The sequence below is a fragment of the Schistocerca serialis genome, chromosome 2 (genome assembly GCF_023864345.2).
Source record: "Schistocerca serialis cubense isolate TAMUIC-IGC-003099 chromosome 2, iqSchSeri2.2, whole genome shotgun sequence".
NCBI lineage: Eukaryota > Metazoa > Arthropoda > Insecta > Orthoptera > Acrididae > Schistocerca > Schistocerca serialis.
Genome location: NC_064639.1, coordinates 388,705,647 through 388,725,200, shown reverse-complemented (window position 1 = coordinate 388,725,200; position 19,554 = coordinate 388,705,647). Strand labels below are relative to the sequence as shown.

The following is a 19,554-nucleotide window of genomic DNA, read 5'->3' as shown; positions in this document are numbered from 1 at the left end:
ATTATGTTGTAAACTTTGATATACCAGATTGCACATGTGAAGATTTTCGGAGATATAAATACCCATGCAAGTATTTCTATGCAATCTTTATTTTTTACCCAGAGTGGGGTTTTGATAAAATGCCAGAAAGTTATAAGACTAGTCCATTAATCTGTCTTTATGAAATGTATGGGGTGGGCTTTAGAAGTGGCTCTTCAGTAATTTCATATGAAGGCAGTAGTAGTGACGAAGCTGTTGAGGAGGCAGTTGAAGCAGCTGAGGTTGAGGAGGCTGTCGAGGCAGCAAATACAGATGGTCTTGTTCAAATCCAGAATATTCCTTTGCATCAGTTTGCAGCAAGGTGTAAACAGATTTATAATCTCACATACAACTGCAGCAACAGTGAAACATTACAAAAAGTACTTGAATCACTGAGCAACTGTGTGCAAGATTTGCAATTAGCAAATCCTGAAGTTGGTGGTCTCCCATTAGCAGTGCCATCAACTTCCAAACAATAGCGAAGAATGATGTCAAAAGCCTTACAAGATCTGTCTTAAACACATTATAACTTTCCATTTGAAGGGTAAGAAATGACTGTTTATTTGAATTTTAGATAGCTCTTTGTCTATGTAAAATACAAGTAAGCTCCGTCATTTCTGATCCTCAAGATGGAATGCTATGAGGTCTTTATGTTGGTCTCTGATTTTAAACTTTGTTGCACATTTGAATTTCGAAGTAGCAATAGATAAAATACAGGGTGATTCAAAAAGAATACCACAACTTTAGGAATTTAAAACTCTGCAACGACAAAAGGCAGAGCTAAGCACTATCTGTCGGCGAATTAAGGGAGTTATAAAGTTTCATTTAGTTGTACATTTGTTCGCTTGAGGCGCTGTTGACTAGGCGTCAGCGTCAGTTGATGCTAAGATGGCGACCGCTCAACAGAAAGCTTTTTGTGTTATTGAGTACGGCAGAAGTGAATCGACGAAAGTTGTTCAGCGTGCATATCGAACGAAGTATGGTGTTAAACCTCCTGATAGGTGGTGTATTAAACGTTGGTATAAACAGTTTACAGAGAATGGGTGTTTGTGCAAAGGGAAAAGTTCTGGACGGCCTCCAAGAAGCCCTGATCTTACCCCCTGCGATTTTTTCTTATGGGGGTATGTTAAGGATATGGTGTTTCGGCCACCTCTCCCAGCCACCATTGATGATTTGAAACGAGAAATAACAGCAGCTATCCAAACTGTTACGCCTGATATGCTACAGAGAGTGTGGAACGAGTTGGAGTATTGGGTTGATTTTGCTCGAGTGTCTGGAGGGGGCCATATTGAACATCTCTGAACTTGTTTTTGAGTGAAAATAAAACCTTTTTAAATACTCTTTGCAATGATGTATAACAGAAGGTTATATTATGTTTCTTTCATTAAATACACATTTTTAAAGTTGTGGTATTCTTTTTGAATCACCCTGTATTATAAAAAGGATAGTTGCTACATTTGTGTGTGTGTGTGTGTGTGTTTGTGAGTGAGTGGGCGCGTGCGCACTTTTGAAAAGGCCCTTGTTGCCCGAGAGATAAGTCCGACAGTCTTTTTGTTGTGCCTTTCTGTGACTCAGCATCTTCACTATTTGGTGAGCAGCAACAACTATCCTTTTCATAATATTATTACATTCCATCCTGGATTTTTCATTGTTCATCAGAGAAAAGATTTTTCTGAGGAATTAAACTAGATGGTAGTGTAGAACTTGTGAACTTTTAAAAATATGAAGTAAAAGATTTTAACTTTAAATTAGGTTAATTCAAATATGGGACAATGTTGAGAGTTGAAAAGTTGGAAAAAATAAATAAGATATATATTGAGATGTCGTATGACTGATGGAGGAAAGATTTTGCATTTCTTTTTCCAAGTAAGAATGCACTTGCTCTCACTTGCTTCAATACATGTCTAGCGATTCACGTGAAACAGAGAAAAAGATAAAGACTGCCATGTTAATGAACAAGTGAGATTGCCCAGTATCACTCTGACAGAAGAGTATAGTGTTTCCTTGATATGGTACCTGGTCAGCAATGTCATTGGGACCAAATGAAGTAAGTATTGAGTTTTTTTATTTGCTTTGGAAGCTTAATGTGTATCAGTTACCTACATATTGGATATCTACCACCTTGGTTCTAATGTTCTTAATAACTTTGCAGAGTTTCTGCAGATACCACACAGAAGCAATTACTGTTACTGGAATACCAGTAATGTTTATTAAATTCAGTTATAAAGTAGTTATGGGCATTGCAGCTAGTGAGCAATGTCATCGGGCACCAAAAGAAGTGAGTACTAAATTTTGGAATTCTGCCTTGAAAACATGTGTATCAGTTGTCTTCATGTTGCATAACTCAATTACTTGTTGTTAATTTATTTGTTAGGTTCAGTTATGATGGATTTCTGGCCTTCAGTCCATGGGAAAATTCACACCAGATTGCATCAAGACTGTTATATTCCAAGGATATCTTGGAAGATTGATAGTATTCCTGAAGGAAAACAATCCATATAGTGTTTCACGTGTGTATCAAACTGCCATTTGTTGTGGCACATAAATGTTTGCAACTTGATTGTAATTTTTGAACAGTTTCTCAACAATCCAAGAATTTCTTGTAATGAGAAGTAGACATTGTTGCTTGGTTAAAGGAAATACAAATCACGGTCAATACAACTACCTTATTAACTTTCCACATAGAAATATTTTTCACTACTGCTACTTAAAAATTAAAATGTGTGACAAAGTTTGCTTACAGAACTTGGCATAAAGATCTCCCTTATTTTTATTTTTTAGATAGCTCTTATTGGTTGATCCTTCAAATGGAATGCTATGACCTCCATGTGATCTATTCCTTAGTAGTTAATTATCCATTAAGGCACAAATATATGAACATTACAATGAGAGGGGTCTTTATGCCAGGCCCTGTAAAAGTAATGGCACCTTACTTAATATTATTGTTGGGAATTTGATGGCACAGCTGTGGGGAGACCACAAATTTCAGGGTTAGCTAACTGCAAATCTGGCACACAGCTGCTGAGTGATTCAAGTACTTTTCATAATGTTTCACTGTTGATACAGTTGTATGTGAGATTATAAACCTGTTTGAACAACACCTTCACTTCAAATTGCTGCAAAGAAATGGTTAAGGTATCAGTGTGATGCTCTATATGTGTTTCCTCAACTGTGTCCTCATTGCTACTGTCTTCATGTGAAATTACTGCAGACACATTTCTGAAACCAAACCTGTACATCTCGTGAAGACAGATTAATGGGCTATTCCTGCAGCTTTCTGGTATTTTATCAAAACCCCACTCTGGATAGAAAACAAAGATTGCACAGAAATGCTTGCATAGGTATTTATACATCTCAAAATCTTCACATGTGCAGTTTGGTAGAGCAAAGCATACAACATAATTACAGTCTTTGAACATTGTACTCTCCATACAAAACATTGTCCAACTTCACATCCGCTAATCTTGCAGTTAACTCAACTTTCCCTGGTGCATATCACTGCATGACATGTTTCACAAACTTGCTTTAAAAATAAATAAATAAATGAAAAAACAGTGGAACATCTCTGTTATGATTTGATGGCAGAATTCTGCAGACAGTAATTTCTAATTAGGCTTGGAAGAAATTTATTTCTTATATCCCTAGTAGCCCCATTCAAGGTCCCATCTGTATTCCATTTTAGGAAAAAAAAAGTTTACAATCTTGTCATGGCTTCAACTCCACTTGTAATGTCAATGGTATCAAAACTGCCCTTGTCCTCATAAGCTTCCACTCTCTTTTCATGTACCAATAGCCACTGCTGTTTAACGTACAGTGATGCATATTTGTTTCTCTGAGAAGCCTCACTATCTCTTCTGTATGATCTGTTAATTCTCTGTTGGTGATTCTGAAATTTCTTGCCACATGCCCAGAAATCTCTTTGTCATTTGGTATATATTCAGCCATCTTCCTCAAACCTGTTTCAGACTGAAAAGGCACAAGTAAATTTTTGTCTGAGGAAATGCTTGATCAGTTGCGTTTATCTCAGACTATAAGAAATCAGTAACCCAGTAGATGGGATTCCAATCCTTGAAAATGGCTAGTGCTTCATGAATGGATCTCGCATTTTCAACTTGAATGATAAAGAAAACCAAATAACCCACATTACTCTTTACGGCTATAAAAAAATAAAGGCACATCATTTGTTTTGTATGTTGCATATAACAACTATCCCTGTACTTCTTCAAAACATCTCTTTGCTAACAGCTCTGATAGAAAAAAGTGATGGTTTCACTCCTCCATTGGCACCTATACCATGTTTGTAATAAATCATGTGATTGCTTTATTCCTTGTGCCACTCGTCAGCACGATTCTGCAATCTAGTCTCGTCAAACAATGCTTTATTTGTACATTACAAGGTCCAATATGTGTGAATATAATTTTTTTCAGTGGGGTAAAACGTAGTATTCATTAGACCTGGTATGTGTGTCCCAGTGAAATTATCAATAAATGTATCTAGAGCCAAATTATTGGCTGTGTGATGTCATTCCATCGTGCACCTGAATTTGTATTTCCTTTACAAGCTATTGTTAGCATGTGTGTGTGTGTGCTGATTTGCTGGAGAAGCAGAAAGATAGTCTTTCAGCTATCTTTGAGTCCGCCCCCGGTAGCTGAGTGGTCAGCGCAACAGACTGTCAATCCTAAGGGCCCAGGTTTGATTCTCGGCCGGGTCGGAGATTTTCTCCGCTCAGCGACTGGGTGTTGTGTTGTCCTAATCATCATCATTTCATCCCCATCGACGCGCAAGTCGCCGAAGTGGCGTCAAATCGGAAGACTTGCACCAGGCGAGCGGTCTACCCGACGGGAGCCCCTTGTCACACGACATCATCATCAGCTATCTTTGAGACAGTTGAAGGAGGTGCTTTAGAAATGAGTGCCCTGATTGATAAGAAAAACAGTTTTCAAATTTTCTGTACAAACTGTAAACAGTTCCTCAGTTGGTGATTGTGGAAGAGATTGCCATAGCCACAGTATTGATCCACTGTCAGGTGGTAAACCTAGGATTTCCTTCCAGTGTGAGCCAAGTGAAGTAAAACTGTAGTTGGAGAAATGTTTTCTATTCTTAAACTGAGTATTTGTAACCCATTATGTTGGATTGCAGTTCATGTGTCAACACTTAAAAATGTTTAGTTCTTCACTGATGACACTTGATAAAATTTCAATTTTTTAAGGCTATTCTGTGTCAAGTTAAATTTTGAATTATCCATTTAAGCTTATTTTTTGCTGTGTGGCAGATGGATTTATGTTCATGTAATATTTTTAACATTGATTGTGGTAAGGTGAACTCATATGTAAATGCCCAATAAAATAGATCGATATTTATATTATTTGTTTCTGTATAATAATCCTGTAGCTTGGTGACCTGAGTTGTGTGTGTGTGTGTGTGTGTGTGTGTGTGTGTGTGTGTGTGTGTGTAAGATATTATCATTTCATGGGAAATGTGGCAATAACAGATCAGAAATTGTGTGCAGAATATACCTAATTATCAACACCTGTAAGCGGCTAAAGGTCTGGATTTCATTATAATTTCATTCTTCGAGAGCTGCAAGATCACCAATGGTATCTGTACAGATACCAGCTTCATATAAATTAGTAAGGTTTTTACTGACTATTATTCACCAAAGCCGACAAAACAGGCTGCATTCAGTAGTAGTACTACATAATGGTGATACTTCAGTACAACTTTGAGCCCTTTAACTGGTTTAGTTCAGCAGGAGCAAAGTATATTCTTCAAGGTATGTTTCACATGCAACTAAGAAACCTTTGCCTTGAATGTCATGTGATTTTGCACTCTGCTGCTAAGTTTTCCTTTTAGATTTATTAAATTTCTTAAAGAGGCTTCTGTTACAAACACTAGCAATCCACATAGGTAACATGTGTGACTGATATTCCTTATGTATCACAACCTTACTTCAGTTTCACTCTGTTGTTGCTGGTAACTGTTATGATGGAAGAGTTGATTAGTGCCACATTAAGGAAGATTAAGAAAAAAGTCATTTACAAACTCGTGAAAAGGAGGCAGGGTTCCCCGAAAGTATAAAGGTTGCCATAAGCAGTCACTTTCGTTGGATTAAGTTCTTTCCATATCCTTTCTGGATGTTTCAGCCAGTTGCATCCTATTGTAGAGATAGACTAACCAAAAACCTTAGTGTTATATGAACAGAGCAGAAAAAACTTTATTAAATGCACAAAGGACTGGTAACTACTTTCATGTATGGACCACTTTCCAAAAAGTACACTGTGTCAAGGCATTCAGATTGTACATATTCTTTCTGAATATTTTTTTTGTAGCAGGAAGAATGGTGATTGTTTAACTTACCTTTAACCTAAGGTACATCAGATCGTGTATAAAATTCATCGAAAGAGTAAAGTTGGAATACGGGCTCTTACTTCAACTGTTTACTATAACAAGAGAAATTAGAGTACAATATTATAAGAGACAGATGAAGACTAGGTGGAAGATAGACTAAGAGAATAATTTCACATGGTGATGAAAGACCTGCACCCAAACAAGGCACCTGGAGTAGCCATTCCCTCACATTTGTGGAGATCTTTCAGACAGACAGCCAAGTCGAACTATTCCATGTGGTACGCAAGATTAGAGACAAGTGAAAAACCTTCACATTTCAGAAGGAAGTAATAATTCATATTCCAAGAAAACCAGGCACTGAAAGTTGGAAATATTACAGAACTATCAGTGTGGCAAGTCATGGTTGTAGTTTGACACAAATTAAGTAAAGAATAGTGGACAAGCTGGTTGGTGCCAACTGACTCCAGGAAACATTACTTTGGTATCTGGGAAAAAGTAGCAACACATGAGGCAGTATTGGTGCTACGAAAAATCTTACAAGAGGATATAGAGAAAGCTTTTGACACTGTTGGCTGGACAATACACTAGGAAATTCTGAAGGTAGCAAGGATAAAATACAAAGACTAAAATTTGCACACTGATGTAACAGTAATGTGTAAAGACATGAAAGTGTACAGTCCTTGGGAAGGGAGTGAGACCGGGAGTGAAGTATTGTAGAAGGCGAAACCACAACTTGCAGATGTATGTTTAAAGGGGTCTTGTTCCTGTTGCAGAGGAATTAATTTAGTGTACAATCCTTACTGTGATTTGTATTACCAATGTTTTGAGGGGAATGGAAATATTAAAGTAACGGTATACAAATTCAACAAAGGTTTTTAACTAATCAATATCATCTTCAAGCTCTGATTCAACATGCATTTAAAATGCTTGGCTGTATATCATGGCACTGTCTGTAGCTCTTGCCAGTTCATTACACACAATTCGAAGATTCAACAGTGGAACGAAAGACCTGACATAAAAGTAGTGTACATTGAGCGATTGGATATGAGAATTGTTCTATCCTGACAATATTTTACATATAAATTATAGCCATATGAGTTGCTTATCAATTGAATTGGGTGTACACAGGTATGGTCAACATAATAAACCCATAATAAATATCACTGGTATCTTTAAGTACTGATCTTAGCAACTGAAATGGCTACACATCTATGCTGATAACTGAAGCCATGTTTAACATCCTCAGATGGATTTTACTACATTAGATTCAGTTCTCATTCTATAGACCCAAAAATGGGATGGGTTTCTTGGATATGGAATATATCAAAGTACAACATAAACAAAGACCATCTGAATATAACACTTCCATGTTCACATGTCAGGAGACTTTTAAAGATATGTGAATACATAACAGATAAACTGGGACTGCCAATGTTTACAGAATTAATACACTCAGAATGAAACAGTTATGCACTTTTAACAAATTTATCACACACACAGCTCCTAATCTTAACTGTTGTAAAACCAAATCGAAGACATTTTTACTTAAGCTGGTCTAACAGTCCCTGTTAAGATATTCATTTATAGAGGAGCTGCCTGCCTAAAAATCTTTCAAGCTCTGTTTAAACTGTGCTGTTTCTGAAACAAACTTTTTAATGGGCTGGCAATTTATTGAAAATGTGTGTTCCCGTAAACTGGACTCCTCTTTGGACCAAGGTAAGCAATTATAGGTCTTATTGTTCCTAGTATTTTACTATGTGCTGAGCTATTGTTCGGAAATAAACATGTTATTTGCAACCAATTTCTTTAAGGGATAAATATACTGAAGCATTGGTTAGAATACCCACTTCCTTGCTTATATTTGTACATGATTATATGGAATTTACAACACAACTGAGTCTTATTACATGCTTCTGCAGTCTAAAAACTTTTGCTCGGTTTGACGAGGTACCTCAAAATATGAAAGCAAATGAAGTAAGCAAGTTTTCTTTCTATCTCCTACATCATTCCCATTGCAAATACAAACTTGTTTGGGTGCTTCAGCAATTTTGTGGTTCACACCCTTCCTAACTGAATTTATTACTGAGTTGTAACCCGAGAAATTTAACACTGTCAACTGCTTCTATCTGCATGCTTTGTACATTATACACATCCTGGAAACAAATTTCTTACAGGTTCTTATCTGCATATATTGGGTCTTTCCAAAGTTTAATGACAGTAAATTACTTCTAAACCATTTATTGTCAGTGAAAATTTGATTAGTAGCAATTTCTAAATCTGTACTTGACTTGCTATTTGTTGCAATGTTTGGGTCATGTGCCAACAAAACAAACTTAGCATCTGGCAATTTAACAGATGAGAGGTCATTACTGTAGACAGGAATAAACAACAGATTCAAGATGGAACCTTGAGGAGCACCACATGTAATTACTTCCCAATCAGATGAAGACTATTTGCTTACTCTGCATGTATTTGCAGTGACACCCGTGTTTCCTTTTAGTTAGGTCAGACTCTAACCATTTTGCAGCACTGCCAGTGACATCACAATATTCTAATTCTCTTGAGAGAAAGCTGTGATTCACAGTCAAGGGCTTTTGACAGGTCACAGAGAATGCCAGTAGCCTCTAACTTGTTTTCTTATGAATTATTCCCACTGTATGTGCAAATACCCTTCTCTATATCAGTAAACATAAGGAACCCAAACTGTGACTTGGATGATATATTGTTTGCAGTCGGATGCTTAAGAAGATGGTAGACACAACCTTTTCAAATATTTTTGAAGACGCCAGCAAAAGTGAAAATGATCAATAATTTGATAGTATCTCTTTAATGCTCTTCTTGTACAGAGGCTTAACTTAGGCATATTTTAGCCAGTCTGGAAATGTTCCACTGATAAGAGATTGATTACACAAATAATTTGAGGTCCAACTCAACTCACATGAATACACTTTGAAAAACTTCACTAGAATACTTTAAGGATTTTATGATGGATGCTGCTACTTGGGGAGAAGTGAGTGTCATTTCCATTTTACTGAAGTTATTTGTAGGGAGTGGTCTCAGATGTTCAATTGCACTGTTAACTGAACCTGATAACTTCAAGCTGTCAGTAACAGATACAAAGTACCGTACCTATTTAAGAAGTTTGCAACACTACATGCATTTGTTACCAATGTCTCATTTACTTTAATTTGAAGTGTTACTGGAATTTTCAAAATTCAGAACCTGTATGTATCACAGCATCAACATCAAGTTTAAATAACATATGGATTTATCTCAATAGGAAGTCAGACTGCTACTTAATTTACGGATGGCAGCAGAAATGATTTTCCTTCACCGTTATCTGTAAGGCAAACAGTAGCCTGTCTTCCTAATCACAGTTAATGTAACATAGCTGTTACTGTAGTCTCTTTAAATTTGGTCATCTTGTCAGACTGTAGTGTATCAGACTATCTTGTCATTATTTAAAGGATACCAGATGCATTAGCATTAGTAAAACAAGTGTTTTCTGGAGACAATTTCTTAATCAAAACTGTGTAGCACAATAAATACCTTACATCTCTCATTATTTGAACATCTGAATCAAACCTACAGTTACTCTGCATTATATGGTACAAAATGTAGATGTACTGTGATACTGGAGGGGTGCAGAACAAATTTTTATATGCTCTCACAGTAAGAATGTTTACAAGAATGCTTTATGGAAAGCTTCATAGCGTTCTGTTGTTTGTAAATTTTTCCAAAACTGAAGTAACAGCCATATGAGAAGAAAGTCCGCATGAGCTGGATTCATATACAAAATGAAATATTTCATTCAGCTGTGAAGTGTGCATAGTTAAATTGCCAGGAAAATGGAAATAATGTGAAAGGTTTAAGACAACACTCTTTGCAACACAGCCTGTCATTTACTCTTCTTTCTTGCGGAGTGAACTATGCACCCCATAGCAAACTGCCTTGTTTCTTATACAGTCAAGTTATTTACCCATTCTTCTTAAATCATATACAGTTTTTGTGCGACACTGCATGGCACAACACACATTTAACTGTGGTATAATGAACACAGGAAGTAGTTTTTTAAAGAATTTCATGTTGCCCTTGGAGGTTTCTTACAGGATCCTTTAAGGCCGCTTTTGCGTGATCAAAATTCATTTGTATGATCATAGAAACTGTTATTAATATAAAAGATTAGCTGTCCTATATGTAGCCAAACAACTACCCCTTAAATGTACACTCCTGGAAATTGAAATAAGAACACCGTGAATTCATTGTCCCAGGAAGGGGAAACTTTATTGACACATTCCTGGGGTCAGATACATCACATGATCACACTGACAGAACCACAGGCACATAGACACAGACAACAGAGCATGCACAATGTCGGCACTAGTACAGTGTATATCCACCTTTCGCAGCAATGCAGGCTGCTATTCTCCCATGGAGACGATCGTAGAGATGCTGGATGTAGTCCTGTGGAACGGCTTGCCATGCCATTTCCACCTGGCGCCTCAGTTGGACCAGCGTTCGTGCTGGACGTGCAGACCGCGTGAGACGACGCTTCATCCAGTCCCAAATATGCTCAATGGGGGACAGATCCGGAGATCTTGCTGGCCAGGGTAGTTGACTTACACCTTCTAGAGCACGTTGGGTGGCACGGGATACATGCGGACGTGCATTGTCCTGTTGGAACAGCAAGTTCCCTTGCCGGTCTAGGAATGGTAGAACGATGGGTTCGATGACGGTTTGGATGTACCGTGCACTATTCAGTGTCCCCTCGACAGTGTAGGAGATCGCTCCCCACACCATGATGCCGGGTGTTGGCCCTGTGTGCCTCGGTCGTATGCAGTCCTGATTGTGGCGCTCACCTGCACGGCGCCAAACACGCATACGACCATCATTGGCACCAAGCCAGAAGCGACTCTCAACGCTGAAGACGACACGTCTCCATTCGTCCCTCCATTCACGCCTGTCGCGACACCACTGGAGGCGGGCTGCACGATGTTGGGGCGTGAGCGGAAGACTGCCTAACGGTGTGCGGGACCGTAGCCCAGCTTCATGGAGACGGTTGCGAATGGTCCTCGCCGATACCCCAGGAGCAACAGTGTCCCTAATTTGCTGGGAAGTGGCGGTGCGGTCCCCTACGGCACTGCGTAGGATCCTACGGTCTTGGCGTGCATCTGTGCGTCGCTGCCGTCCGGTCCCAGGTCGACGGGCACGTGCACCTTCCGCCGACCACTGGCGACAACATCGATGTACTGTGAAGACCTCACGCCCCACGTGTTGAGCAATTCAGCGGTACGTCCACCCGACCTCCCGCATGCCCACTATACGCCCTCGCTCAAAGTCCGTCAACTGCACATACGGTTCACGTCCACGCTGTCGCGGCATGCTACCAGTGTTAAAGACTGCGATGGAGCTCCGTATGCCACGGCAAACTGGCTGACACTGACGGCGGCGGTGCACAAATGCTGCGCAGCTAGCGCCATTCGACGGCCAACACCGCGGTTCCTGGTGTGTCCGCTGTGCCATGCGTGTGATCATTGCTTGTACAGCCCTCTCGCAGTGTCCGGAGCAAGTATGGTGGGTCTAACACACCGGTGTCAATGTGTTCTTTTTTCCATTTCCAGGAGTGTATAACAAAGCCGGCTTCTTCTGAAAAGTTGTATTAACAATTAACTGAGAAGACGGCAAAAGGTATTAACTTCCTGTGAGGCATAAATTTAGAAAACATATATATTTTTTTAACAAAAGTAACAGCTCTTGGTAAACCAATATTTCATTATAACTGCACTGGAATCTTACGTATCCCAGGAAATGAAAATTTATAGTCTTATCACGCCACTATTCTTAACAGTTTGTTTTTTCCCCCAGTATGAGCTGCGTACTCGACAACAAATGCTATTTCTCGTAAGCAATGGCAATGTTTAGCTTCTCTCAACGGTTATACATGATGGTTTATGGAATGTGTAATGGAAATACTGCATTTATTATTTTACCTATTTGGTCCTCAACAGAATAAGCAGATCAATCACAACATGGTCAAGAAACAGGTAAAATCCGATAAGCTGAGAATCCCTACGATTTATTTACTTCTACGTAATTTATGACTACATTTCCATTTCTCCGCTACGGTGTACGTGCGATAACAGCCACATTTCTTTCACAATACGGTCACATATCAGCGGATCACACTCGTTTCAGGACGACTCAGCAGACACGTACCAACTGACCAACGTTTTAACATGCTTTATGGAAAGCTTCATAGCGTAGCAACTTTACAGAATCTAACTGCGATTTCAGTCACAGTTAGCAGTCGCAAGTAGTATTTCACATTCAAAGACGTGAGCCATCTATTGGTCGAATTTAGCACTGCTTTCTGCGATTTCCGTGACAAGTCGCAACTAACAAGGGAACCTCCCCATCGCAGCCCCCTCAGTTTTAGTTATAAGTTGGCACAGTGGAGTGGTTAGCGCGACCAGCCGCAGAACGAGGGGTCCTCGGTTCAAGTCCTCCCTTGAGTGAAAAATTTAACTGTTTATTTTCAGTTTATGTGACATACTCTTTATGTTTTCATCACTTTTTGGGAGTGATTATCACATCCACAAGAAACCTAAATCGGGCAAGGTAGAAGAATCGTTTTACCCATTCTCCAAGTGTACTAGTTAGGTGGGTCGACAACATATTCCTGTCATGTGACGCACATGCTGTCACCAGTGTCGTATAGAATATATCAGACGTGTTTTCCTGTGGAGGAATCGGTTGACCTATGACAATGCGATCAAATGTTTTCGGTTGCCATTGGAGAGGCACGTCCTTTCGTCAACTAAACGCACGGTTTTGCGGTGCGGTCGCAAAACACAGACACTAAACTTATTACAGTGGACAGAGACGTCAATGAACGAACGGACAGATCATAACTTTGCGAAAATAAAGAAAGTAAAATTTTCAGTCGAGGGAAGATTTGAACTCCTCTCGTTCCGCAGCTGCTCACGCTAACCACGGGACCACGGCGCCCCCGAGCTCGCATAGCCCCTAATATTGGCTATCTTGCGCATGGACTACTCAGTTTGTATATTTTGTTTATTTTTTTCATAGTTCCACACAACTTCTTCCTGTTTTCTCGATTGATCTGTGTTCAGTTTTTCAAGGCCTATCCACTGTGCCAACTTATAACTAAATCTGAGGGGGGTGCGATGGGGATGTTCCCTTGTAAGAGTCGCAAGTAGCAACTAAAAAGCGCAGTTAACAGTGCCATCTGTTGGCCGAAGTTCTTACTACGTCCATCTCTGCGATACGGTATCGAGTCTAACTGCGATTTCCGTGACAAGTCGCAACTAAGAGTCGCAAGTAGCAACTAAAAAGCGCAGTTAGCACTGCCATCCGTTGAGCAAAGTTCATACTACGCTATTCGCTACCGAGTCAAACTGCGATTTCTGTGACAAATCGCAACTAAGAGTCGCAAGTAGCAACTAAAAACCGCAGTTACTTTTCCTAGTGTTATCTGTTGACCGACGTACGTACTTCGTTATGAGAGCCTTGGGCCTCACGAGATCGGTGTGCTGTGTCTGCATATGAAGGACTTATTTCATTAGTGGTACAAGTCCATTTTTGTTCATTTTGAGACACAGAGTCGTAAAGTTAAATGAGCGCTGAAAAATCTGGTTGAGATACCAGAAATATTCAAGCATATGGCTTCTTGCTAGAGATGAACCTTTATTTATGTTTGTTTGGATCACTAATTTCAGAAGCAGTATAGACAGAAAAGTGGAGGTAATGGACTTGTACCACTATTGAAATAAGCCCTTCATATTATATGACGACATGCACATTCAGCATCAGTTATGGTTGGTCAAGTACTGCTGTGACTCTAAATGTATTATATTAATAAGAAGCAACATTGCCTTTTTCTCCTGAAAATATCAAGTAACAAGATTTTCATTATTCACTCACTGTATTTGACATTTATTATTCCTTTAAAATCGCACAGCAATTTCAATAAAACACAGTTTAAACATTCACACACTTATTTCACAATTATTTCACTTTTAAACTGCAAATCCTCTAAGAGCTGTCTTGAATCTTCACGAGTCTCTCTCAACAGCCTTGATGTGGATAGATACGTACAGCAACCAGTAATCAGAGTCAGAACTGTGTCTGCAAATACACAAGGATTATTAAACAATTTTTGCTGTCGTTAATTACTAGCAATATAATTGACAGAGTAGATTGATAATATTTGCTATAATGAATATCACATTTGCAAGAACGATCTCACTGAAGTAATGAAGTCCATCGAAACGCTTAGAAACTAACCTCTCGTCTGACGAAAACGGTCTATAGACGCAGTGGCAATTTCTTCAGATCTGTTGACAATGATATTTTGATTTATCACTTTACTGAGTGACTGAAATGTAGTTCAGGTACCTGTGAACATAACAGTATGTTAGAATTCATTTTCTAAATACGAACTATTACGGTACTGTACGGCTACTTACATATTAATTACACTATTAATATTTTCACAGTTGTTTCTTTAATACAAAATTAAAGCCAACGGAAGAAAAAACGTAAAACATACTTGCCAATGACAGGTTTGTTGAGATGCAATTTTCTGTGTTGACAGGTGTAACTTTTTCATACGGTGGTAGGTCGCAGAAATCGCAGTGGCGGAGGGATACACGACCTATGGTCCTTAACTGCGACTCTTAACTGTGACAAATCACAGTTAAGAATAACAGATACTGAAAAGTAGCATTCACAGAAATCACTGATATCGGAAAATCGCAGTTTAGCCCATACACTCCAGTGTGGTCCGAAAACTTTCACGGTTCACCTAACTCGACTCGACCACGGATCTCGATACTTGACAAGCGTGCAGCGCGTTTGCGTATACGGCATTTTGACGTCAATTCCGAGTGGTTTTGGACCACAATGATGTGTCTGTTTAGGCTTATCCTCGCGGCGCAACCACATAGAAACGCGAAGCTGCACGAGTATTAAGCCCATTTTCAAAATAAATAATAACACTTAACAACTATATTTACTATCAGGGAACGAAGGAATATAATATTACATTTATATCAACATGCGAAGTTGCGTCAATACTAAAACAGGCTATATACATAGTAACTAGAATTAAAAGAAATCATTACAACGAAACATACAGGACGTGTCAGCTAACAAAAGGATACTATACCGTAGGAGATATCAAAGTAACTTTCTTTGCAGGGTAAATGAATAAAAGGAATACAAATGCAAGTAAATAAATACGTGTATAAACAAATATGAATGAAATATGAGAAACGTCTGCAAGCGAATGTGATGACCGTGTATATGCGTGGCCTATAAGCTACGAAACACAATTAGTTTTTAAGTTAGTTATAAATTTTTTTTTGTGTTGCAGCGACCAGTGCATCGACACGGCGCAGAAGAAGAGATTTACGACGGGTGTTACAGGTACCAAATGAAAAAACGGGCCGCACCTCAAAGAAATGATTTAGTTATTAGTATGTCTATGTGTATATTTAGTCATCAAGAAAATGAAGAGTAAGAATATACATCGTCGCAGTGCAACTACAAAACATTTACCCGTACCTACTGACTACAAAGTGCATATAAACACGGAGGCATGTGACCTAAAACAAAACTAATCAATTCATATCGCGTCACATGCGAATATAAACTACATTTCCACATGATCGTAAAGAGGTAGGCATGACGTAAAGCAAAAACTTTTGCGTTACGAACACAAAGCTACACGTAAACAATTACAAGCAACACAATGGCATATAGTACATTAGTCGTTAATACGTTTCTGTTCCGTGAAAAGGGAGTTCCCTGACAAGTGATTTAAGAAAGGACGAATAGCGTTTCCTTAGTAATCCATAAACCAGTAGAATAGGATTCCTTATTCCCTCCCCCAGGAGGCGGCGCCAAAGCATAGTTAAGTCAGCAAGCGTAAAATAAAATCCTGATGCAAATGCTTTTCTCTGTTTCTCCCTAGGAAAATATTAATCTCTCATAACTGATGTATGCATGACTGTAAAATAAAATGCGGATGCATTAAATGCACATATAGTAACACGATGTAAAGGAATGTAAATAAGTTACTTGTATTTATGTACAAAGGAATTTTTTTTAAGTTAACAAATTGTACTAATCAGTAACTGTAATTGAAGAAGGAATTTTGTAATGTTTTAGTACTTAAGAATTTTCTACGTTTGATGCAAATAATGGGCGGAGTGTCAGCCTTAGACGTAAGCCATTGTAATGCGCATTATGTCAAAATGTTTATGCGAATTTTTGTATACATCGAGTCATATGTAAATGATGAACTTGAACTATGTTAGAGGGAAAAAAACCTCAAGGATTAAAAGCAATTCTCACAACAAACTGAACGACGAAACAGATGGTGGTATCCAAATGCGAATAGTGCAACGAATCAATTATGGTAATGTCATGCTACGCAACGTCTGATATAGGCCTATTAATGAGCAAACTACAATTGTGCAGTCATCATTTACCTTGACGTCGGGTGTTGATGTGTAGTGTTCACCTCAGTGGAAAACGTGGATACGACGGAGACGATCCTTCCTGGGCCGTATCAAAGGTGAATTATCTGCCGCAGCATCAGTTCTTGGAGAATAAACGCACATGCACCGCACTCACAATGGAAAACCAGGCCACAACGAGCTATTCGACGGGCAGTATTGCCAAAAAGGGACAAGTAACCACTCTTGGAGCGCCCTCATGTAAATACTTGGTAAATTATCATTCCACATGTAGGTTGTGTATTTTCGTATAAGATAATATAATCAAAACAATCTGACATATCCAACCCAAAAATGCAAATAGAAATACGCCCACAAATAAAGGTCATTGTACCCCCTTCGGCACAAACTTAAATTTAAGCTAAACGAATATATACAAAATACTGTGCGCTTCCATTGCATGTCACCGCACAGTCTGGGGGCAATTGTACTGGTACCGGTTACGTAAGAAAAGCACTGACAAAAAACATTAGCGCGACCGCTGTACGCGTCAGCGAAAGATGTATTTTACCATGACGAAAGGCGGTAACAAATGAGGGTAACCTCTTTTTTTTTTGTCAATTAATAGAGAGGCTCTGTCTTTAGTTCTCGTGGTGAGAAGACGTTTTTCTTGTGAATCAATGTGTTGTCTGAATAATAATCCTATGAAAATACTAAGTCTCAAAGTTCGTTTTTGTGCAAAACCACGAAAGTTTTCTTTTCTTCCGCGCATCATCAGACGGCCTGCATTGGAAGAAGCAGCCCGATTAAGACCTGTTATACACACGGTTAAGAGATAAATACTTATGGCGGAAGAGGACGAATATAACCAAGGATACCAGATTCGACGTATTTCACGGCACCACTGGCTCACAATGTACGAAATTTGTGAGTTAAAGGAAAAGAGAATTTATGCCCTGCAAAAATCATAAAAAATCAAATACGTCAATAGTACACAACATGCACACTTCCCCAAAAAGACTGTAGCTCCTTTAGATTTCGAGGCGAGGAACTGCTATGGTGGCTTCGACCAGCATCTGTGTGGGTTGAATACCGTCACAGGAGATAATGTGCCGTAGGTACTCACTCCGATGCTTAAAAAGAAAAAGAGAGAGAGAAACTGAATTCTCACATTTGTGGCCCACAAACTGGAGAACGTGAAAGAGAGGTCGCAAGTTTGCTAAGTGTTGTTCCGTTGTGAACTCCATCACCCCTATGTTGTCGATGTAATTTATGCAGAATGCTTCTCAGGACACCCTGCAGCAGTTGTTCATGGATTCTCTGAAAAATGGGTGGAGCACTGACCACCCTGAAAACTAAACCTTTGAACCCATACAACCCATGCAGTGTGTTTATTAAGAGGACCTTCTGATTCTTCATCCAGAGGTAGTTGGGGGATACGTATCACTCTCTGACTGAGAATTGATTGTATCCTTAAAATATCCACACAAGCACAGTTTTCCCAATGGCTTTTTGATTATAACTAACAGTGTCGCTCACTCAGTTGCAGACAAAGATTGAATGCTGTCCAAAGTTGTCAACCTGTCTAGTACAGTCTTGACGTCATCCAGAAATTTGAGAGACATGGGATGCACATGGAAGCAGGAGAGATGTGCTGACTTCTTTGGGGTGATGTGCGCCACAAATTATGCACTTTGCCACGACTCCCATAGAAGATTTGAGAGTAGTCCTCACTGAGGTCATAGAATTCTTGAAATGGTATTTGTCCCAAGACTATTCCTGTAAACCACAAGGGTGGTGATGTCGCATATGACCTGCTTGTATGGTGCCACGATTGTAATTTGCCCTTTAAGTGGAATGTTTTGCTTGTTATATGCCACCAAGCAGTGAGCTGTGGATTTCAGGGGAGGTGATCCCAGGTGGAGATATGTTTGAAAGTTTAACGGATGCACAGGCACCTATGTCAAACTGTAGCTCAGCTTGTCCCACAATGAGAGTGTGATGAACAGTTTCTGAGGGGACACACTCAGGTTTGAGGATTCTGATGAAATCACATTAACATCCAGTCAGTCCTGAAGAGGCCCATGCCATTTATCACGAGTGTGACAGAGTGTCCTTTCTTCCGGCACACCTCAAACAATGCCAACCATCAGGGCAGCCAAGATCACTTCCCTTGTTTATGAGACTTCCCTGGAAATTGGAGTTGTTTTCTCTCTGTAGTTGCTGCCTTTGCTACATCAGTTAGGTCTGACTCCTCTTCTGGGTCTGAAATGACAGCCACTACCCCCCCCCCCCCCCCCCCCCCCAAAATCCAATTGACTGCCACGGCCCAGGAAACTTCGAAGGATTGGACAAATTTTAATACATCCTCCACAGAAGGATTTTCAGGTTGTAGAACTTTCTGACATACTTCCTTATCCAGAGGATTATTGCATCCTGAATCATCACTTTGGCATATGATTCCTTATCTACATGAGTCACAAAACAGTTTTTTCTACTGAGACCCTGCAGTACATCCGCCCTTGCACAGTGTGATGGGTTAGGTTGTTACAACACTGATAAAACAAGGGATGCAATGACGTGGCAATGGCGGTGAATGTAGGTAGATAACAAAGCACACATTTCATCAAAGGCCAGATGTGCTGGTCCTGTGAGAGGGGCCAGTTTGCACAAAGGCTAGTATGTATTAGGAAAGATACACGA

General features: G+C 39.4%; 2 long non-coding RNA genes across 2 annotated transcripts; one reads left to right on the top strand and one right to left on the bottom strand.

The window, feature by feature from the left end:
* Positions 1-1,541: 1,541 nt before the first annotated feature.
* LOC126455562 (uncharacterized) lies at positions 1,542-2,664 on the top strand. Its single transcript, XR_007585336.1, has 3 exons — positions 1,542-2,065; positions 2,171-2,296; positions 2,393-2,664. It is a non-coding gene; the product is annotated as an uncharacterized LOC126455562 (long non-coding RNA).
* Positions 2,665-14,334: 11,670 nt separating this feature from the next.
* Positions 14,335-14,997, bottom strand: LOC126455561 (uncharacterized). The gene is made up of 3 exons (XR_007585335.1): positions 14,940-14,997; positions 14,675-14,785; positions 14,335-14,515 (listed from the first exon to the last, which is right to left on the bottom strand). It is a non-coding gene; the product is annotated as an uncharacterized LOC126455561 (long non-coding RNA).
* Positions 14,998-19,554: the final 4,557 nt, after the last annotated feature.